Raw genomic sequence first — 19,255 nt, forward strand, 5'->3', positions numbered from 1 at the left:
ATCAACACGGGGACCAAGAAAGAATGGTGATGGTGAGAAGTATCACTATACCAAGAATTTTTTTAGAGGTGATGAAATTCTCACGGCATTCTTGACATAAAAGATGGTAATACTCCAAGGTAATGGAGAACAAATGCTGGATAGTAAGGATCTCAAGGTATAACACAAAACACGAATAAGTTTGTGTTGAACGGGAGGCAATAAAGTGGTCGGTGATAACACAAACCATTGAGGGGCGAGGATGGTATTTCTCATCAAGAATTCAACATATATATCTTGGGAGAGCTCAGGATGTTGATGATGACCACGACACATTTGTCAAGAGATTTCATGAAGATGTAATCGGTCGGCGATGACATCAAGTCAAATGATGATGCATCGAAAGTCAAATAATACTTGAAGAACTCATAAGAAGTTATGCAGTTTCGTGATAATCTCGAGATACCAGAGGGGGTAATACTCGATGACAGATCAAAGTAGAGGTTGGACTGGGGTATTGCTTTACACAAGACAAGCGCCTAAACTTGCACGCGAAATGGCATTTAAAGGAGAACATGGTCGGAACCACGATTGCAAAAGGCCAGATCCCAGATATAAGATGAACTTATACCAAAGGAATAATTATTTTTACGAGCAGCTTCCATGATAAGTTATACATCGTGTCCCTGGGCATGAACGCAAGGTTCAAGGTCGACTCCCACTTCTTCAATGTATAACCTTCCATTCACTATTCGCTTTGATAAAGGCATTAGTGTTGAAAGTTTTACCTGGTGAAATACCAGATGAGTATGACTCGTGAAAACTTCTGAGTTCACACATATAAAGGAAGGCATCGGATCAACCCGTTAGGGTATCGTGGAAACATATACCACAATCTTCAAGAGTAGATATCACCAGCTCGAAAGCAGAGCATGGTTGGCAAAAGGAGAGGATACAATTTACCAAAGGCATTATGTATCGGAGAAAGAACTCACAAGGTGATTAGTTATGAAGGACACTGTCGGACAATAATCCAACAGTGGATATGGCGATCCACAATGGAGCTGATGTGAGTATCGATACCCAATCAGAGGAAGAAAGAATGCAAATGCATTGGTTTATAGGACATCTGAATAATTCAACATTTAAATAGCAAAGGAATTATGATTTTTAAATCAAGGGATCAGGAGCAACGCTCTGATCAAGGATGGATAAGTTGAATAGACTTAGGGGTACCATCGATGGCAATCTGATTGGCCGAGAACCAGCTCATGTTCGAAAGACGTCTGAGCGGAAAGATAATTTATAAGGATCAACTGATGATTGCGTGCATTCGCACACATATAGAATCAACGGACTTAAATGATAGTGATAAAGGATGCCAATAAGATTACTAGATTTATGGGATTAACCAAAATGTAAGCAAGCAAGAATTTCAAGGGCAATAGGCTCCTGAGGATTTTTGGAAGATCGAATGGTATTTCGAAGAATGATGACATACATGAATCAACTGGGGATGAGTGGATACTCGGTAAGTGTGAGAAATTATCCGTAGGGATATTCATGTGTCAAGAACTGCAAGGCAGTAAGCTCAAAGGATTATCGAAACAACGACGAGTGTTTCGGGGTATCTTGTAATAACAAGACCAACTGGGGATGAGTGTAAGAATAACAACTGTAAGTAGTTATCCTTAAGGGTTTATGGTGGAAGGGAATTGCAAGAGGGATGGCACAAAGTATCAAGGGAACATCCGAGAGTATTGTCAGAATATTCCGTTGAAGCAGTCGATCATCTGTATTAAAGGGCTCTCCGGCAGGAAGTGGTAACGAGAACCTAGAGTTAGATTTTAGCAAAATCATTTAACCCGAATAGAAGAGATGTCAGAGTCCCAGAGTATAGGTCAAGGAGTAAAAGATCCTACTACCACCCGATGGCGACGTGTGCCCGTAAGACACACAGCCAAGTTAGTAAAAGCTTTGCAATGCCTAGACTCGACTTCGGCCAAGGAGTTGGAAAGGGGGATTCCTACAGGCAGTTGGCTCTGATACCAACTTGTGACGCCCCCGATTTAATCGTACACTAATCATACACGAAAACGTGTACGATCAAGATCAGGGACTCACGGGAAGATATCACAACACAACTCTACAAATAAAATAAGTCATACAAGCATCATATTACAAGCCAGGGGCCTCGAGGGCTCGAATACAAGAGCTCGATCATAGACGAGTTAGCGGAAGCAACAATATCTGAGTACAGACATAAGTTAAACAGGTTTGCCTTAAGAAGGCTAGCACAAACTGGGATACAGATCGAAAGAGGCACAGGCCTCCTGCCTGGGATCCTACTAACTACTCCTTGTCGCCGTCAGCGGGCTGCACGTAGAAGTAGGCACCTCCCGAGTAGTAGTAGTCGTCGACGGTGGCGTTTGGCTCCTGGACTCCAGCATCTGGTTGCGACAACCAGAAAGAAATGAAAGGGGGGAAAAGGGGGAGAAAGCAACCGTGAGTACTCATCCAAAGTACTCGCAAGCAAGGAGCTACACTACATATGCATGGGTATCAAATGGGATAAGGGTATCATATGTGGACTGAACTGCAGAATGCCAGAATAAGAGGGGGATAACTAATCCTGTCGAAGACTACGCTTCTGGCCACCTCCATCTTGCAGCATGTAGAAGAGAGTAGACTGAAGTCCTCCAAGTAGCATCGCATAGCATAACCCTAACCGATGATCCTCCCCTCGTCGCCCTGTGAGAGAGCGATCACCGGTTGTATCTGGCACTTGGAAGGGTGTGTTTTATTAAGTATCCGGTTCTAGTTGTCATAAGGCCAAGGTACAACTCCAAGTCGTCCTGTTACCGAAGATCACGGCTATTCGAATAGATTAACTTCCCTGCAGGGGTGCACCACATACCCCAACACGCTTGATCCCATTTGGCCGGACACACTTTTCGGGGTCATGCCCGGCCGCGAAAGATCAACACGTCGCAGCCCCACCTAGGCACAACAGAGAGGTCAGCACGCCGGTCTAAACCTAAGCGCACAGGGGTCTGGGCCCATCGCCCTTAGCACACCTGCACATTGCGAATGCGGCCGGAAGCAGAACTAGCCCCCTTAATACAAGAGCAGGCTTATGTTCCAATCCGGCGCGCACCGCTCAGTCGCTGACATCACGAAGGCTTCGGCTGATACCACGACGCCGGGATACCCATAACTACTCCCGCGTAGATGGTTAGTGCGTATAGACCAAATGGCCAGACTCAGATCAAATACCCAGATCTCGTTAAGCGTGTTAAGTATCCGCGAACGCCGACCAGGGCCAGGCCACCTCTCTCCTAGGTGGTCTCAACCTGCCCTGTCGCTCCGCCTCAAAGAAACAGTCGGGGGCCGTCGGGAACCCAGGCCCACCTCTACCGGGATGGAGCCACCTGCCCCTTCAGCCCCCATCTCCGAACAGTATCACAGGTAATGTAATAGTGTAAGCATATAGTATATGCCCGTGATCACCTCCCGAAGTGATCACGGCCCAGTAGTATAGCAAGACAGACGGACAAGAGTGTAGGGCCACTGATGGAACACTAGCATCCTATACTAAGCAGTAGGATAGCAGGTAATGGTAACAACAGTAGTAGCAAGGACAGGCTATGCATCAGGATAGGAATAACGGAAAGCAGTAACATGCTACACTATTCTAATGCAAGCAGTATAGAGAAGAATACGCGATATCTGGTGATCAAAGGGGGGGGCTTGCCTGGTTGCTCTGGCAAGAGAGAGGTCATCTTCGATGTAGTCGAACACACGGACATCGGCAGCAGTCTCGGAGTCTACCGGAAAGGAGTAACGGAGGGGGAACACAATAAATAACAGAGCAATCAAATGCAACACAAAGCAAGACGCGACAATACGTTGTGCTAGGGGTGACCTAACGTAGGGATAGGCGATACCGGCGAAGGGGGGAAACATCCGGGAAAGTATTCCCATTGTTTCTCGTTTTTGGGCAGATGAACCGGAGAGGGAAAGTTGCGAGTTCGATAGGTTAGGGATGTGTGGCGGACGAACGGGCTGCGTATCCGGATTCGTCTCGTTGTTCTGAGGAACTTTCATGTTGAAAATAATTTAATCCGAGTTACGGATTAAAAGATATGATTTTCTAAAGATTTTATTAATTTCTGGAATTTAATTAATTTTTTAATTTAATTCGAAAATGGATTTATGACATCAGCATGATGTCATGCTGACGTCAGCAGTCAACAGTGGTTGACTGGTCAACCTGGCGTGTGGGTCCCACTGTCATACTCTCATAACTAATTAATCAATTTAATTAGTTTAAATAACACATTAGTCAGGTTAATTAATTAATTTGGCTAATCTAATCAGGATTAATTAAGTTAATTAATACTTTAACTAATTAATTAATTAAATTAATTATTATTTTTTATTTATTTATTTATTTAACTAAAACGTTCTGGGCAGGGGGCCCACTTGTCATAGGCCCCAGGGGACTGATGCGGGTCCAACAGGCGTTGGGCGCCCGATTGGGGGGGGGGAACCCGGGCGCTGGCCTCGGGCCTTGCTCGCCGGCGAGACAGAGCGCCACCACGGCACGGGCGGCGGACGGCGTAGGGAACAGGGCAGCGCGGCGAGCGGGAGGGGCCGAAGCGGGGAAATGGTGGAGGAGCAGCAGCAGCAGAGGCAGCGGCGGAGCGGACGTGGAGGGAGCCGGAGCGCGGGCGAGCAGAGGCATGCGCGGCGGCAGCGTGCGCGGGAGGACGGAGGAAGGGGCGCAGCCATGCGCGACCGTGGCGAGGGCGCGGTGCAGCGGGGAAAACAGGGCGGTGACGCGACGCGCGGTGAGCGAGCGGTGCATGCGAGTCGCGTCGGCGCGTGGCGACAGGCACGCCCGGACGGAGCGGCGCACGGCCAGGGCGCGACCCGACCGCGGTGAGCGCGCGTGCGCGCGGTAGGGGAGGTCGGGGCATCGCGAACGGCGCCGATGACAGAGGGAAAGGCGGAGAGGAGGGGGTCCTCACAAGGGGTTGCAGGGGTTCGGGCAGCGGTGCTTGGGGAGGAGGTCGATCCGGCGACGGCAGCGGGTTCCGGGGCGCCGACGAGGATCGATGGGGTGGCGCGCGGCATCGGCGTCGGCGGGGTCGGGGCGCGGCTGTCTCCAGATCCAGAGGAGAGAGGAGTGAGGTGTGCGACGGGGTCGAGGCGGCAAGGGCGGGGCGGCGTCGGGAGACGTCGACGGCGAGGTGGGCACCGGGGTCGGGGCCCGATCCGGATCGAGGGGGAGTGAGGGAGGAGAGGGGATCGTGCGGGGGGGGGGGGTGTGCGGGGCGAGTGGGGATGGTGGGTTAGGGTTTGGTCGCCCAGGGGATAAGGGAGTGAGGGTCCGGGCGCAGCTGGGCCGGCCTGGTTGCTAGGCCAACGGGGCCGTGGCCCAGGGGTGGGGCGGTTCTTTGATTTCTTTTTCTTTTTATTTATCCTTTTCTGTTTTCCAAAAAAATGTTTAGCACCTAATTGATTTTTATAAAATATGGGAGCTAGTTCATAAAATGCAGTGCATTAGATCCTAGCACCAAAACTAGTTTGGGTGAAATACTATTCCATATTAGATTTAGATTAATTAAAAGGTTATTAAATAAGGTATTCAGCCACTGTTTGAGATTGTTTAAATGACTTAACGTGTTTCAATAAGGTTGTTTACAATTTTATCCTAGCCTCTGATTTATCTACTATTTATTGAACATTTTAGTTTTTAAGTTTGAAAACTTTTGTTGTTTGCCTTTAATTAAATTTGAATTTGAATCGGTTTCTAATCAACGCGAGTTTATCATTAGTAACCGGGGTGACGTGGCATCATTACGAGGGGGTTACTGTAGCCTGATTATCCGGGCGTCACACTAACCCTTATGCATATTGATGACTTAGATGTGCATCACACGAAGTAAAGTATATCTTCCATTAATGAAGACATACATTCTAAGTGTGAATACATTAATGTGGAATTTGACTTCGGAGCGCCACGATAATTGTGCGCTGTATCTGGGTCTAATACTTCCTATACGGTGGGTAACGCCACTACCAAACGTTCTATTTTGAAGTGTTTCACTCATGGCGTTACCTTGCAATGTCTTCACATTTGGTTTGGCTTCAATCTCAACATGTCTTTATGATTATCTTCACTATGTTGATTTTATAGATATATATATATATACTAGTGTTCTGTCCTCTACAGCATTCACTTATAGCAATGCCTTCTTGTTGAATCTTTTGAACTAAGTGAATGTGATCGGACCCTAACCTCTCTATGCTCTCTATCTCAAAATTCTATCTCTCCAAGTCATATGCATTCTATTGAAACTGTCGAATGTCTTCTCTGCATCCTTGTCAGCAGAAGACACAGAGACAACATTTAAGTTTGTTTTCAATGCTAATTTATCCACATGAAATCCGGACAAGTAGGAACGACCACCCGACAATCCAGGCGTGCGTGGGATGTGGAACTGCCCCCAAAATACCGCATGATGGCCACGTATTACTCAAATGCGAATCGCCAGGGGCACCTGTGTAATAGCACAGTGCCGCCCCTGTGCCTATAAATACACACTTACAGCGGTAACTATCTCTTCTTCCACCCTCGCACGAACCCTAGCGCCACCGCTAGCTCTCGACGACGCCGGCGACGAAGCACTTCGCTGCCGCAACCTCTCCGACGCTGTCTTCACGCCGACCACGGACATCGTCCTCTCCGCTGTTGCCATAGGTCTCCTCCGTCGCCAAGTTAGGGCATGGACGAGTGAACTGCTCGGCCTCATCTCCCACTCCGTCTAGCAGTTCTCAGTGTGGTAAATAAAACTCCCTTTTTACAGCACCATTGATCCTATTGATCTGTCACATTCTACCACAAGTAGTTTCTGTTCACACAAACTAGATCTCTCTCAAACTACATCTCATAACATGCCTAGTATATTCACTTGTGCTTCACAAAGTAGTTAGATTCCTCACTTGTACTGATCTGTGGATTCGTACAAATCTGGAACCAACTTCTTATCTATGAGTGAATGTCTTCGCACGATGAGGTCAATGTCTTCTAAACTGATTTATCTTCAAAATCTTCTGAGAATGCATATGACCTCTTCCCCTTCCCTCGCACCTTAATGCTGTCACAGGTACATGTCCGTGGGAGAATCCTTTGGTTCTCATAGTCTGCATTCATTTGCAGAGTTCTTACAGCATCACATAAATTCTCCAGAAGCCAGTTCCTGTTGGTCCAGCAAAAGAAAGCCTTTGAAGCCTTTGAACGTCTTGAAGCCTTCCAAGTTAAGGTTTATGGCTTCAGAAACAGCAGCAAGGAAGGGGGCAGACAGCAACGTGGAGGAACATCCAAAGATCTGCCTGATGAACTGGCAGAAATGTATAAAACAGATCCTGAAGAGAATTATGGTCAGCGCAAGACCCGAATCCAATGGATTCGATGCTATCGGGCAGAACAATGGTTCAAATACCGCTTCACAACCCAAGAGTATGCTGAGAAAAGTGCAATCAAAAGACCGTGGGGAGACATCTTATACAAGAATCTTGTACCCAGGTCCAGAGATGAAGCTATTGCTCAAAGCTTCTATCCATGCATGGTTCGTGGGCCACAGCCTGATGATGCACATCCGTCATCACTACTCTGGTGTCGTGACAACAATCTATTCAAGCGTAACTTCCAGTTTGCCCAAAACTCAGCGAAGCAGAACAAGAAGAAATTTGGGTTAGACTTCAACCCAGGTCCTTCAGCGCCAAGGGCAGATGGCACACGAGAAGCAGAGCCCAATGTCATCGGTCCGTATGCCAACCTTGAAGGCCTCATCACCTACATCTTGGTTCAAGGGACTGCAGTGAATGAGCCTGCAGCTGACACTGAGTCTGATGAAGTGCCTGCAGTGCCTGCAGTGCCGAAGCCAAAACAGTTGAAGAAGCCAAAAGCTTCAAAGCCGGCCCCTTTACCAAAAATCTCAAAGGCGAAGCCATTGGCAACTACACCTCTTGAAGACAGTGTGCAGTCTGAAGACTTATCACGCGTCTCAAGGCACCAGAAGGCCAAGATGCCTCTATCTCACACTGGCAAAGAGCTCACAGTTGCTGCCATCCTGCGCAGTGAAGCCATTGATCTGTCAAGTGATGAAGATCTTGCAGATGACGCTCTTGAGCAGCTCATCAAGAGCAAAGAAGAAGCAAAAATCTTCAATAATCTGCCTCTCTTTGATGTCGCCATCATCCACAGCTTCATTGACGAGTGGTTTGACACGCCAAACATCAGCTTTGAAGATCTGCAGCTACCTATTGGCCTCAGTGTCGCCTTCCAAGGCACCATTGCTTCTGAACTTGCAATTGCCCAGCGCATTGTTGAACTGAAGCAGAAGATTGACTATGAAAAGGCTCAGTTCAAGAAGCACATGGCCAAGCTCAGCGTGCAGGAAGTGAAGAACTTCAAGACAATGATGCATGAGCTAAAGGAAAACTTTCTGAAGAAGCGTGCAGAAGCTCAGGGTTCACGTGAGCGGATGAAGACTCTGGCTGACAGATGTGTGCAAGCCTACAATGAGGCTGAGAAGCGCAAGGCACTTGGGCGTCCTGGCATCGACCCCAAGATGGCCGCAAAGAAAAAGAAGAAGACTGTTCCAGCCGAACTAGAGGCACCAAGGCAGGAAGCAGTTCCGCTTGTCTTCCCAACTGCAACGACTGGCTCGAAGCCAAAGAGCCGGTCAACAGCTTCAGAGCTTAAGAAGACAAGAACTGCACAGGCTGAAGCCAGGAAGAGGAAACACTCTGAAGCCTCTCCTTCTGCCCCCACTCAGAAAAGGCGAAAGATCAAGAAAGCTCGGGCTGCTCCCACAAAGCCCTTGATAGTTGAACCAATTTCTATGGTTCACCCTGATGCAGAACGTCAACTGACGGTTCATGAGCCTGCTTCCACAGAGGCTCCTGAAGCTAAAGACATTCCAGCAGCCGACCCCATCGCTGCTGAAGACATTGGTCATCATGACAATGTAGAAGATGATGTAGCCCTTCCTCAGTTAGAACACAGCGAACTCATCAGCGTTGGTCGTCCACTGACGCTAATTGCACAGGATGCTTCATGGGCGGATCGCCCTCAAGAGGAAGAAGACTATGAGGCCCGGCCAACTCCAACTCCACAGGCGTCGTCTGCATTCCGCAGGCTTCGCAAAGGTCCAAGGCTTCAAGTCTCTGCTGAAGACATTCCGGCTGCATCAGCCGCAGATAAAGTACCACAAGATCCCACTCCCCTACTCCACCAAGAAGCAGTTCTCCAGGAGAACGTGCTTGTGTCCGACCCTCCAGCTCGTCAAGTGGAGGAAGCAAATCGTGAGGCTGCCACACCTAACATTGAAGCTAATGTGGAGCCCTCCCCACCAAAAGCTTCAAAAGACAGCGAAGCTACTGATCCTGACACTTCTGTTCCTGAGTCTGCTGCTGGTCCACAATTCAACTACCATGTTCAGCACAAGCCTCAGGTTTAGAAGCCAATCCCAAGACTGCCAAGGTTCCCAGGTTCTGCATCAGCACCTGGTTCCTTCAACATCAATAGCTTCAGGGCAGATAAAACTTTCTTCAATAGCTCCAAGAACCCCTATTCAAGGGAAAGGATTTCATCAGATAGGTTCTGGAGCTATCCTCAGCGCAGCTACTACTCTTGCATACTGTACAACCAAGGTCGCATTTTCCCGCACAAGCGCCTTGATGTTGAAGCTATTGCTGGTCTGCCCTGTCTAGAGGAAGCGTTGGATTGCTTCAAACAAGTGAGTCTGCTGCAGTTTGTCACTGATGAAGAGCATTGGAACGAAGAGCTCCTGCTACAATTCTATGCCACACTGCACATCAAAGGATACAACAGAGATCCGAAGACTTGGGTCCTGGAGTGGATGACCGGCAACGTTCATCACGAAGCCAATGCATTTGATATCATTGAGCTCACTGGCCTGCCCACTCCAGGCGAATTCTTCGAGCAAGGCTGTCGGCTACACACTGAAGCTATTGAGAGCATATTTCAGAGGCCTGAACCGAATATGAGTCAGATGCTCTCCATGATGAAGCCATTGCCCCACGATGCTCCTTATCCCACAGAGTTCTTTGTTGAAGACCTTGAGTACCTGCCCAGGACGATCTATCACATCATCCGGCGGACTCTCTGGCCCATTAAAGGACACTCTCCAAATGCCAAGATCGAGGGTGCAATGAAGACTCTGATATTCTGTATCCTTCATGGCAAATGCTTCAACGCACAGGATTTCTTCATACGCCAACTAGCTGCATCAGGCTCAGATCTATTTGGTTTAAAGTTCTATGCTCCTTGGGTAATGAGGCTGATCAAACTTCACTCTGCCATCTCGTATCAGCCCTCAGCCCGCAACCATCGGATTTTCTTGCCTGATGTGGATACCTCTGCTGAAGCCATCTATCCCGAACCTGCCAAGCAACCTCTGTTTCTTCAGAATGCAGAACACCAGAGCTTTACTCGGAATGTTGAAGGTGTTGAAGCCATCTCCAGGGTGTATCCGTTGGCTGGCACTACACGTGCACCACACCCTGCCTCTACTGAAGCCACTGACAGCACAACAGCTCCAAGACCCAAGAAGCGCGCTCGTGTTCTCAATGACCGAGAGCTTCTTGTGGCCCTTCATCAAAAGCAGGATAGGCATCATGACTGGCTGAAGAGACAGATGAAAAGCCTCTTGGTGGATGTAAATCGCATTCGAAATCTTGCCACCAAGAATGCATTCCTTGCACATGAAACCTGTCGCCGCACCTGGAAAGGACTCTCGATGATGTGTTCTGAAGCTGATCTTCAAGAGGATGGCTTCAAAGAGCGATTCAAGTTTGACTCCACACCTCCTCGAAGGGCTGTGCTGCGAGGAACTCCATCACTTGAAGACTCAGAGTTCTCTTCATCTTCTGCCACAGTAACTGCAAGAATTATCGAGGATGAAGACGATGCTACATCACCTCCACCTCCTTCAGCACGCGTCGACTCTGCATCAAGCTCTTCAGCACCGCCAAACACCACCAACAACCCTGCTGCTCATGGGAACGAGTAGAAAACTCTATGTCTTCAAACCTTTTTGGTCCTCACTGACAAAAGGGGGAGAAGCATATGAGGTTGATAGTCTTCAAGCGGGTCAATATGGGCGGGTGCCTTTATTTTGCTATATTTTGCTTCATGCTTACAACTCCCGTTTTGCTACATTTGCTTCTTTGAGTTGTAACACTTAAACTCGATGGTCGTCTGCTACTTGTTTGCCACTTTGTTTTGCGAAGATAAATTCCGCATGTGCGACGATAAATTCCGCACTTAGATCATTCTGCAGACGTCCATTTTTCATTATGCATGTCATTATCTTCATATACTTTTACATGCATAGTGGATTGTCATCATAAGTTGAAGTGAATCTCCACAAGTACAACCTGCCATGTGCATTTGCAATTCCAAAAGAAAATTACTTATATGCACATCTTCAGGGGAGCCCTTGCAACTATGAAGACAATTCCCTATCCTTTACAATTTCACAGATTATATTCCCCGTTGAAAACTTCAACTAGTTTGTCATCAATCACCAAAAAGGGGGAGATTGTAAGTGCATCTAGTGCCACCCCTAGTTGGTTTTGGAGTATTGACGACAAACCTAGTTGAGGGACTAATGTGTTTGTGAGAATTGCAGGATAACATAGGTAGAAGTCCCTCATTGATTCGGTTTTACTACCAGAGATGACCCCTAAAAATGTATGAAGACATTGAAGTCAAAGGTGGTATGTGAAGACATTCACATTGAAGACTATGACAAGAGAAGACATTCACATTGAAGACTATGACAAGAGAAGACATCGTCTCCTGGACCCCACTTAACAGTACGGTGGTTCCTATGAATCAACACATCAGAAAAAGAACTACGTAAGATCTAAGTCTTCGAGCTCCATAGGCTTCATATCGTGTCTCCTCTTGTCATAGTCTTCAATGTGAATATCTTCGACTAAACTGCTAAGTCTTCGCGCTCCATAGTCTTCACGTGATGTCTTCTCTTGTCATAGTCTTCAATGTGAATGTCTTCACATACCACCTTTGACTTCAATGTCTTCATACATTTTTAGGGGTCATCTCTAGTAGGAAAACCGAATCAATGAGGGACTTCTACCTGTGTTATCCTGCAATTCTCACAAACACATTAGTCCCTCAACTAGGTTTGTCGTCAATACTCCAAAACCAACTAGGGGTGGCACTAGATGCACTTACAATCTCCCCCTTTTTGGTGATTGATGACAAACTAGTTGAAGTTTTCAACGGGGAATATAATATGTGAAATTGTAAAGGATAGGGAATTGTCTTCATAAGTTGCAAGGGCTCCCCCTGAAGATGTGCATATAAGTAATTTGCTTTTGGAATGCAAATGCACATGGCAGGTTGTACTTGTGGAGATCCTCTTCAACTTATGATGACAATTCATCATGCATGAAAAGTATGTGAAGATAATGACATGCATAATGAAAAATGGATGTCTGCAAAATGATCTAAGTGCGGTATTTATCGTCGCACATGCGGAATTTATCATCGCATCACAGAATAGCAAATAAGTAGCAGACGACCATCGAGTTTAAGTGTTACAACTCAAAGAACCAAATGTGTCAAAACGAGAGTTGTAAACACTAGGCAAAACATAAAGCAACCACCCATATGGACCCGCTTGAAGACTATCAAACTCATATGCTTCTCCCCCTTTTGTCAGTAAGGACTAAAAAGGTTTGAAGACATAGAGCGTCTACTCGTTCCCATGAGGAGTAGGTGAAGCAGCAAGGTCGTCGGTGTTGTTCGGCGGTGCAGACAAACTCGGGGCAGTGTCGATGCGTGCAGAAGTAGGGGGCGGTGAAGTGGCATCATCTTCGTCCCCGATCACTCTGGCATTCACAGTTGCCGCAGAGGAAGAGAACTCAGAGTCTTCAAGAGAAGGAGTTCGTCGTAGCACAGTTCTTCTTGGAGGTGTGGAGTCAAACTTGAAACATTCAGAGAAACCATCCTCTTGAAGATCATCTTCGGAACACATAAGCGTCAGCCCTTTCCATGTACGCCGATAGGTTTCATGGGCAACAAAGGCATTCTTGGTGGCAAGATTGCGAATGCGGTTGACATCCACCAAGAGGCTTTGCATTTGGCGCTTCAGCCAGTCATGATGCCTATCCTATTTCTGATGAAGGGCAACCAGAAGCTCCCGGTCATTGAGAACACGAGATCGCTTCTTCGGCCGTTGGGCAATAGTGCTTTCAGTGGCTTCAGTGATGGCATGATGAGGTGCACGTGTAGTACCAGCCAGAGGATAAACACGAGTGACTGCTTCAACTCCTTCAATGTTTTGAGAGAAGCTTTGATGCTCAGCATTCTAAAGACTAAGAGTCTCCTTGGCAGGCTCTGGATAGATGGCTTCAACGGACATATCAACGTCAGGCAGAAAGATCCGATGATTGCGAGCAGAGGGCTGATATGAGACAACTGAGTGTAGTTTGATCAGCCGCATTATCCATGGAGCATAAAACTTCAAGCCAAAAAGATCAGATCCTGATGCAGCAAGTTGGCGGATGAAGAAGTCTTGTGCATTGAAGAATTTGCCATGAAGAATATAAAAGATCAAAGTCTTCATTGCACCTTCCAGCTTTGCATGTGGAGAATGTCCTTTGATGGGCCAGAGAGTTCGCCTGATAATGTGATAGATAGTGCGTGGCAGATACTCAAGGTCTTCAACAAAGAACTCTCAGGATATGCAGCATCTGGAGGCAAAGGCTTCATCATGCTAAGCATCTGACTCATGTTCGGTTCAGGCTTCTGAAAGATGCTCTCCATAGCTGCACTGTGAAGCTGACAACCAGGTTCATAAAGATCTCCAGGAGTGGGCAGACCAGTGAGCTCAATGATATCAAAGGCTTTGGCTTCGTGATGAACATTGCCGGTTATCCACTCAAGGACCCAAGTCTTCGGATCTCTGTTGTAGCCACGAATGTGAAGAGTGGCATAGAATTGGAGCAACAACTCTTCGTTCCAGTGCTCTTGGACGGTGACGAAAGGCAACAGTCCAGACTCTTTGAAGCAATCCAGAGCTTCTTCCAAGCAAGGCAGACCAGTTATGGCTTCAGTGTCAAGACGCATAGAGGGAAAATGCGACCTTGATTGTACAGAATGCATGAGTAATAACTTCGCTGCGGATAGCTCCAGAACCGATCAGAAGATATTCTTTCCCTTGGGTAGGGGTTCTTGGCACTATTGAAGAAGGTGTTGTCTGCTTTGAAGCCGTTGCCATTAAAGGATCCGGGTGCTGATGCAGGACCTGGAAACCTGGGCAACCTTGGCATTGGCTTCTGTACCTGAGGCATGTGCTCGACGTGATAGTCAAACTGAGGACTAGCAGCAGGCACAGTAACAGGAGCAGTAGCATCATTGGCTTCACTGACTTCTGGCACATTTGTTGGTGCAGGCTCCACATTTGCTTCAGCCATGACAACGTCATTGGCTTCATTTGTGGTGGTGGTGGTAGCCTCAAGATTCTCAAACTCCACTTGATGAGCTGGAGGGTCGGGCACAGACATGTTCTCCTCGAGAACAGCTTCTTCAGTAATGGGGGGAGTAGGGACACATTCTTCTTCTTGTGTGTCGTCGGCTGATGCAGCTGGAATGTCTTCAGCAGCTTTAGCCTCAGACTCGGAGACATTCACAGTAGGAGTGGCATCTGGAAACACTTGACGTGCAACAGATTGGTGGGGCACTTCTCCTTCTAGAACGCTCGAAAGAGGGACTTGAGACCTTGGTCCTTTGTGAAGCCTGCGTAACGCTGGCGACGCCTCTAGAGACGGAGTTGGCTGGGCCTCAAAGTCATCTTCTTCTTCTTGCCGGGGTGGTGTGACTTGTTGTTGTGGGTGATCAGCCCATGATGCATCCTAAGCAATTGGCGTCAGAGGACGCCCAATGCTGATGAGTTTGCTGTGTGTAAGCACAGGCGATGATACCAAGTTGTGCTCGATCTGAGGAAGAACTACATCATCTTCAGCATTGTCATGGTGACCAATGTCTTTAGCAGCGGTGGGATCAGCTGCTGGAATGTCTTCAGCTTCATGAGCCTTTGTGGAAGCAGGCTCATGGACAGTCAGTTGGCGCTCTTGATGTTCAGCGGCAGGGTGAACCATGGAGATAGGTTCAACAACTAAGGGCTCTGTGGGAGCAGCCCAATCCTTCTTGGTCTTGCGCTTCTTCTTGGAGGGAGCAGCATCAGAGGCTTCAGGATGTTTCCTCTTTCTGGCTTCAGCTTCAGCAGTCCTCGTCTTCTTCAGTTCTGAAGCGGTTGACCTGACCTTTGGCTTCGAGCCAGTCATGTTGGCTGGGAAGACAATGGGATGTGCTTCCTGCCTTTGTGCGTCGGGTTCGGCCACAGCTGGCTTCTTCTTCTTTTTGCAGCCATCCTGGGATCGATGCCAGGACGACCAAGAGCCTTGCGCTTCTCAGCCTCATTGTAGGCTTGCACACACTTGTCAGCCAGGCTCTTCATGCGTTCACGAGAACCTTGAGCTTCTTCACGCTTCTTGAGAAAGGCTTCTTTGAGCTCGTGCAGCATGATCTTGAAATTTTTGACCTCTTGCACGCTGAGCTTGGCCATGTGCTTCTTGAACTGAGCTTTCTCAAAGTCGATCTTTTGCTTCAGTTCAACAATGCGCTGAGCTAGAGCTAGCTCTGAAGCAATGGCGCCATGGAAGGCGACACTGAGGCCAATTGGAAGTTGCAGATCTTCAAAGCTGAGGTTGGGCGTGTCAAACCACTCATCAATGAAGTTGTGGATGATTGCCACGTCAAAGAGAGGCAAATCATTGAAAATTTATACTTCTTCTTTGCTCTTGATTAGTTTCTCAAGAGCGTCATCTGCAAGATCTTCATCGCTGGACAGATCAATAGCGTCGTTGTGCAGAATAGCAGCAGCAGTCAGTTCTTGGCTGGTGTGTTGCAAAGGCATCTTGACTTTCGAGGGCTTGGAGATGTGTGACAAATCTTCAGACTGCACACTGTCTTCAGGAGGTGCAGTAGCCAGTGGCTTCGCTCGTGAGATTTTTGGTGCTGAGGCAGCCTTTGAAGCTTTAGGCTGCTTCAGTTTCTTTGGCTTCGGCGGTGCAGGCGCTTCATCAGATTCAGCGTCATCTGCAGGCTCATCCACGGCTATCCCTTGAACCATGATATGAGTGATGAGACCTTCCAAGTTGTAGAAGGGCCCAACAAGATTGGGTTCAGCTTCACGGGTGCCATCGGCACGGGGAGCAGAGGGACCAGGGTTGAAGTCTAGTCCCAATGACTTCTTGTTCTGCTTCGCCAAATTCTGGGCAAACTGGAACTTGCGCTTGAACAGATTGTCGTCACGACACCATAGCAATGACGATGGGTCAGCATCCGTAGGCTGTGGTCCACGGACCATGCAGGGATAGAAGCCTTGTTCAATGGCTTCATCTCTGGACCTGGGTTGAAGATTTCTGTATAGGATGTCTCCCCATGGTTGCTTGATGGCATTCTTCTCAGCATATTCCTTGGTCACAAACCTGTACTTGAACCACTGTTCTGCCCAATATCGTCGAATCCATTGGATTCGTGTCTTGCACTGATTGTAATCCTCTTCTGGATCTGTCTTGTACAGCTCTGAGAGGTCATCGGGCAGATCTCTTGATGTTTCACCTTGATGCTTTCTGCCACCCTTCCTTACTGATTTCTCTGCAGCCATGAACTTTAAACTGAATGGCTTCAACACGTTCAAAGGCTTCAAAGGCTTTCGCTTGCTGGACAAACAGGAACTGGCTTCGGGAGAATTTATATGATGCTGTAAGAATTCTGCAAATGAATGCAAACGATGAGAACCAAGGGATTCTCCCACGGACATGTACCTGTGATAGCATTAAGGTGCGAGGGAAGGGGAAGAGGTCATATGCATTCTTAGAAGATTTTGAAGATAAATCCGTTTAGAAGACATTGACCTTATCGTGCGAAGACATTCACTCATAGATAAGGAGTTGGTTCCAGATTTGTACGAATCCACGGATCAGTACAAGTGAGGAATCTAACTACTTTGTGAAGCATAAGTGAACATACTAGGCATATTATGAGATGCAGTATGAAATAGATCCAACTTGTGTGAATAGAAACTTCTTGTGGCAGAAAGTGATGAATCTATAGGATCAAAGGGGCCATAAAAAGGAAGTTTTATTTACCACACGAAGAACTGCTAGACGGAGTGGAAGAGGAGGCAGAGCAGTTCGATCGTCTGTGCCCTAACTTGGCGACGGAGGACACCTACGGCGACGGCGGAGAAGACGATGTCCGCGGCCGGCGTGATGATGGCGTCGGAGAGGTTGCGGCAGCTAAGAGCTTCATTGTCGGCGTCGTCGAGGGCTAGTGGTGGCGCTAGGGTTTGTGCGAGAGTGGAAGAAAGGATAACGACTGTGGTGAGACGTGTATTTATAGGGACAGGGACGACACACTGTTATTACATAGGTGCCCCTGGCGATTCACATCTGAAGGACACGTGGCCATCATGCAACATATCGGAGGTTGTTCCACGTTCCCACGCACGCCTGGATTGTCGGGTGGTCGTTCCCACTTCTCCGGGTTTCAAGTGAAGGAATTAGCATTGAAAGCGGACTTAATGTTTGTCTCTGTATCTTCTGCTGACAAGGACGCAGAGAAGACATTCGACAGTTTCAAGAGAATGCATATGATTTGGAGAGATAGAGTTTGAGATAGAAAGCATAGAGAGGTTAGGGTCCGATCACATTCACTTAGTTCAAAAGATTCAACAAGAAGACATAGCAATAAGTGAATGCTGTAGAGGACAGAACACTAGTATATGTATATATATATATGTGAGAAAGACAATCAAACCAACATAGTGAAGATAATCATGAAGACAAGTTGAGAATGAAGACAAACAAAATGTGAAGACATAGCAAATGTAACGCCATGGGTAAAACACTTAAAACAGAAGAATTTGGTGGTGGCGTTACCCACCGTATAGGAAGTATTAGACCAAGACACGGCGCACAATTATCGTGGCGCTCTGAAGTCAAATTCCACATTAATGTATTCACACTTAGAATGTATGTCTTCATTGATTGAAGATATACTTTACTTCGAGTGTTGCACATCTAAGTCATCAATATGCATAAGTGTTAGGATGTGTGCCTGATCACAGGACATTTGAGGATTCCAAGATATTTAGCTCACACCATAACTTGCAAAACCTCTTCTCATCCAAGGGCTTGGTGAAGATATCTGCCAATTGCTCTTCAGTGTTGACGTGTATGATATCAATGTCTTCCTTCACAACATGATCTCCGAGAAAGTGATGACGAATTTCAATGTGCTTTGTCTTCGAGTGCTGAACTTGGTTGTTGGCAATCTTGATGGCGCTTTCGTTGTCGCAGTAAAGTGGCACTTGCTTCAGATGAATGCCATAATCTTTGAGTGTTTGCTTCATCCACAGAAGCTGAGCGCAGCAAGATCCAGCAGCAATGTATTCAGATTCAGCAGTGGAGAGTGATACACAGTTCTGCTTCTTTGAAGACCAACATACAAGTGATCGTCCCAGAAAGTGACATGTGCCTGATGTAGACTTGCGATCCACCTTGTCACCAGCATAATCAGCATCTGAGAATCCAACCAGATCAAACTCTGAGCCCTTTGGATACCATAATCCTAGTGTTGGGGTGTGAGCCAAATATCGAAGAATTCGCTTCACAGCTAAGTGATGCGACTCCTTTGGTGCCGCTTGGAATCGAGCACACATGCAAACACTAAGCATAATATCTAGCCTAGATGCACATAGATAAAGTAAATAAGCAATCATGGAGCGATATACCTTTTGATCGAACTCTTTACCATTGTCGTCGGGACCCAGATGATGTTTGGCTGGCATTGGCGTCGTGAAGCCTTTGCAGTCTTGCATACCAAATTTCTTCAGGCAATCTTTGAGGTACTTCTCTTGAGATATGAAGATGTCATTGCGTTGCTGACGTATTTGAAGACCAAGGAAGAACTTCAGCTCACCCATCATGGACATCTGATATTGCTCTTGCATCATATATCCAAACTCTTCACTGTATTTCTGATTGGTGCAGCCGAAGATAATGTCATCCACATATATTTGGCACACAAACAGTTCACCATCATATGTCTTCATGAAGAGAGTGGGGTCGAGGGAACCAG

The sequence above is a fragment of the Triticum urartu genome, chromosome 7 (assembly GCF_003073215.2).
Source record: "Triticum urartu cultivar G1812 chromosome 7, Tu2.1, whole genome shotgun sequence".
Classification (NCBI taxonomy): domain Eukaryota; kingdom Viridiplantae; phylum Streptophyta; class Magnoliopsida; order Poales; family Poaceae; genus Triticum; species Triticum urartu.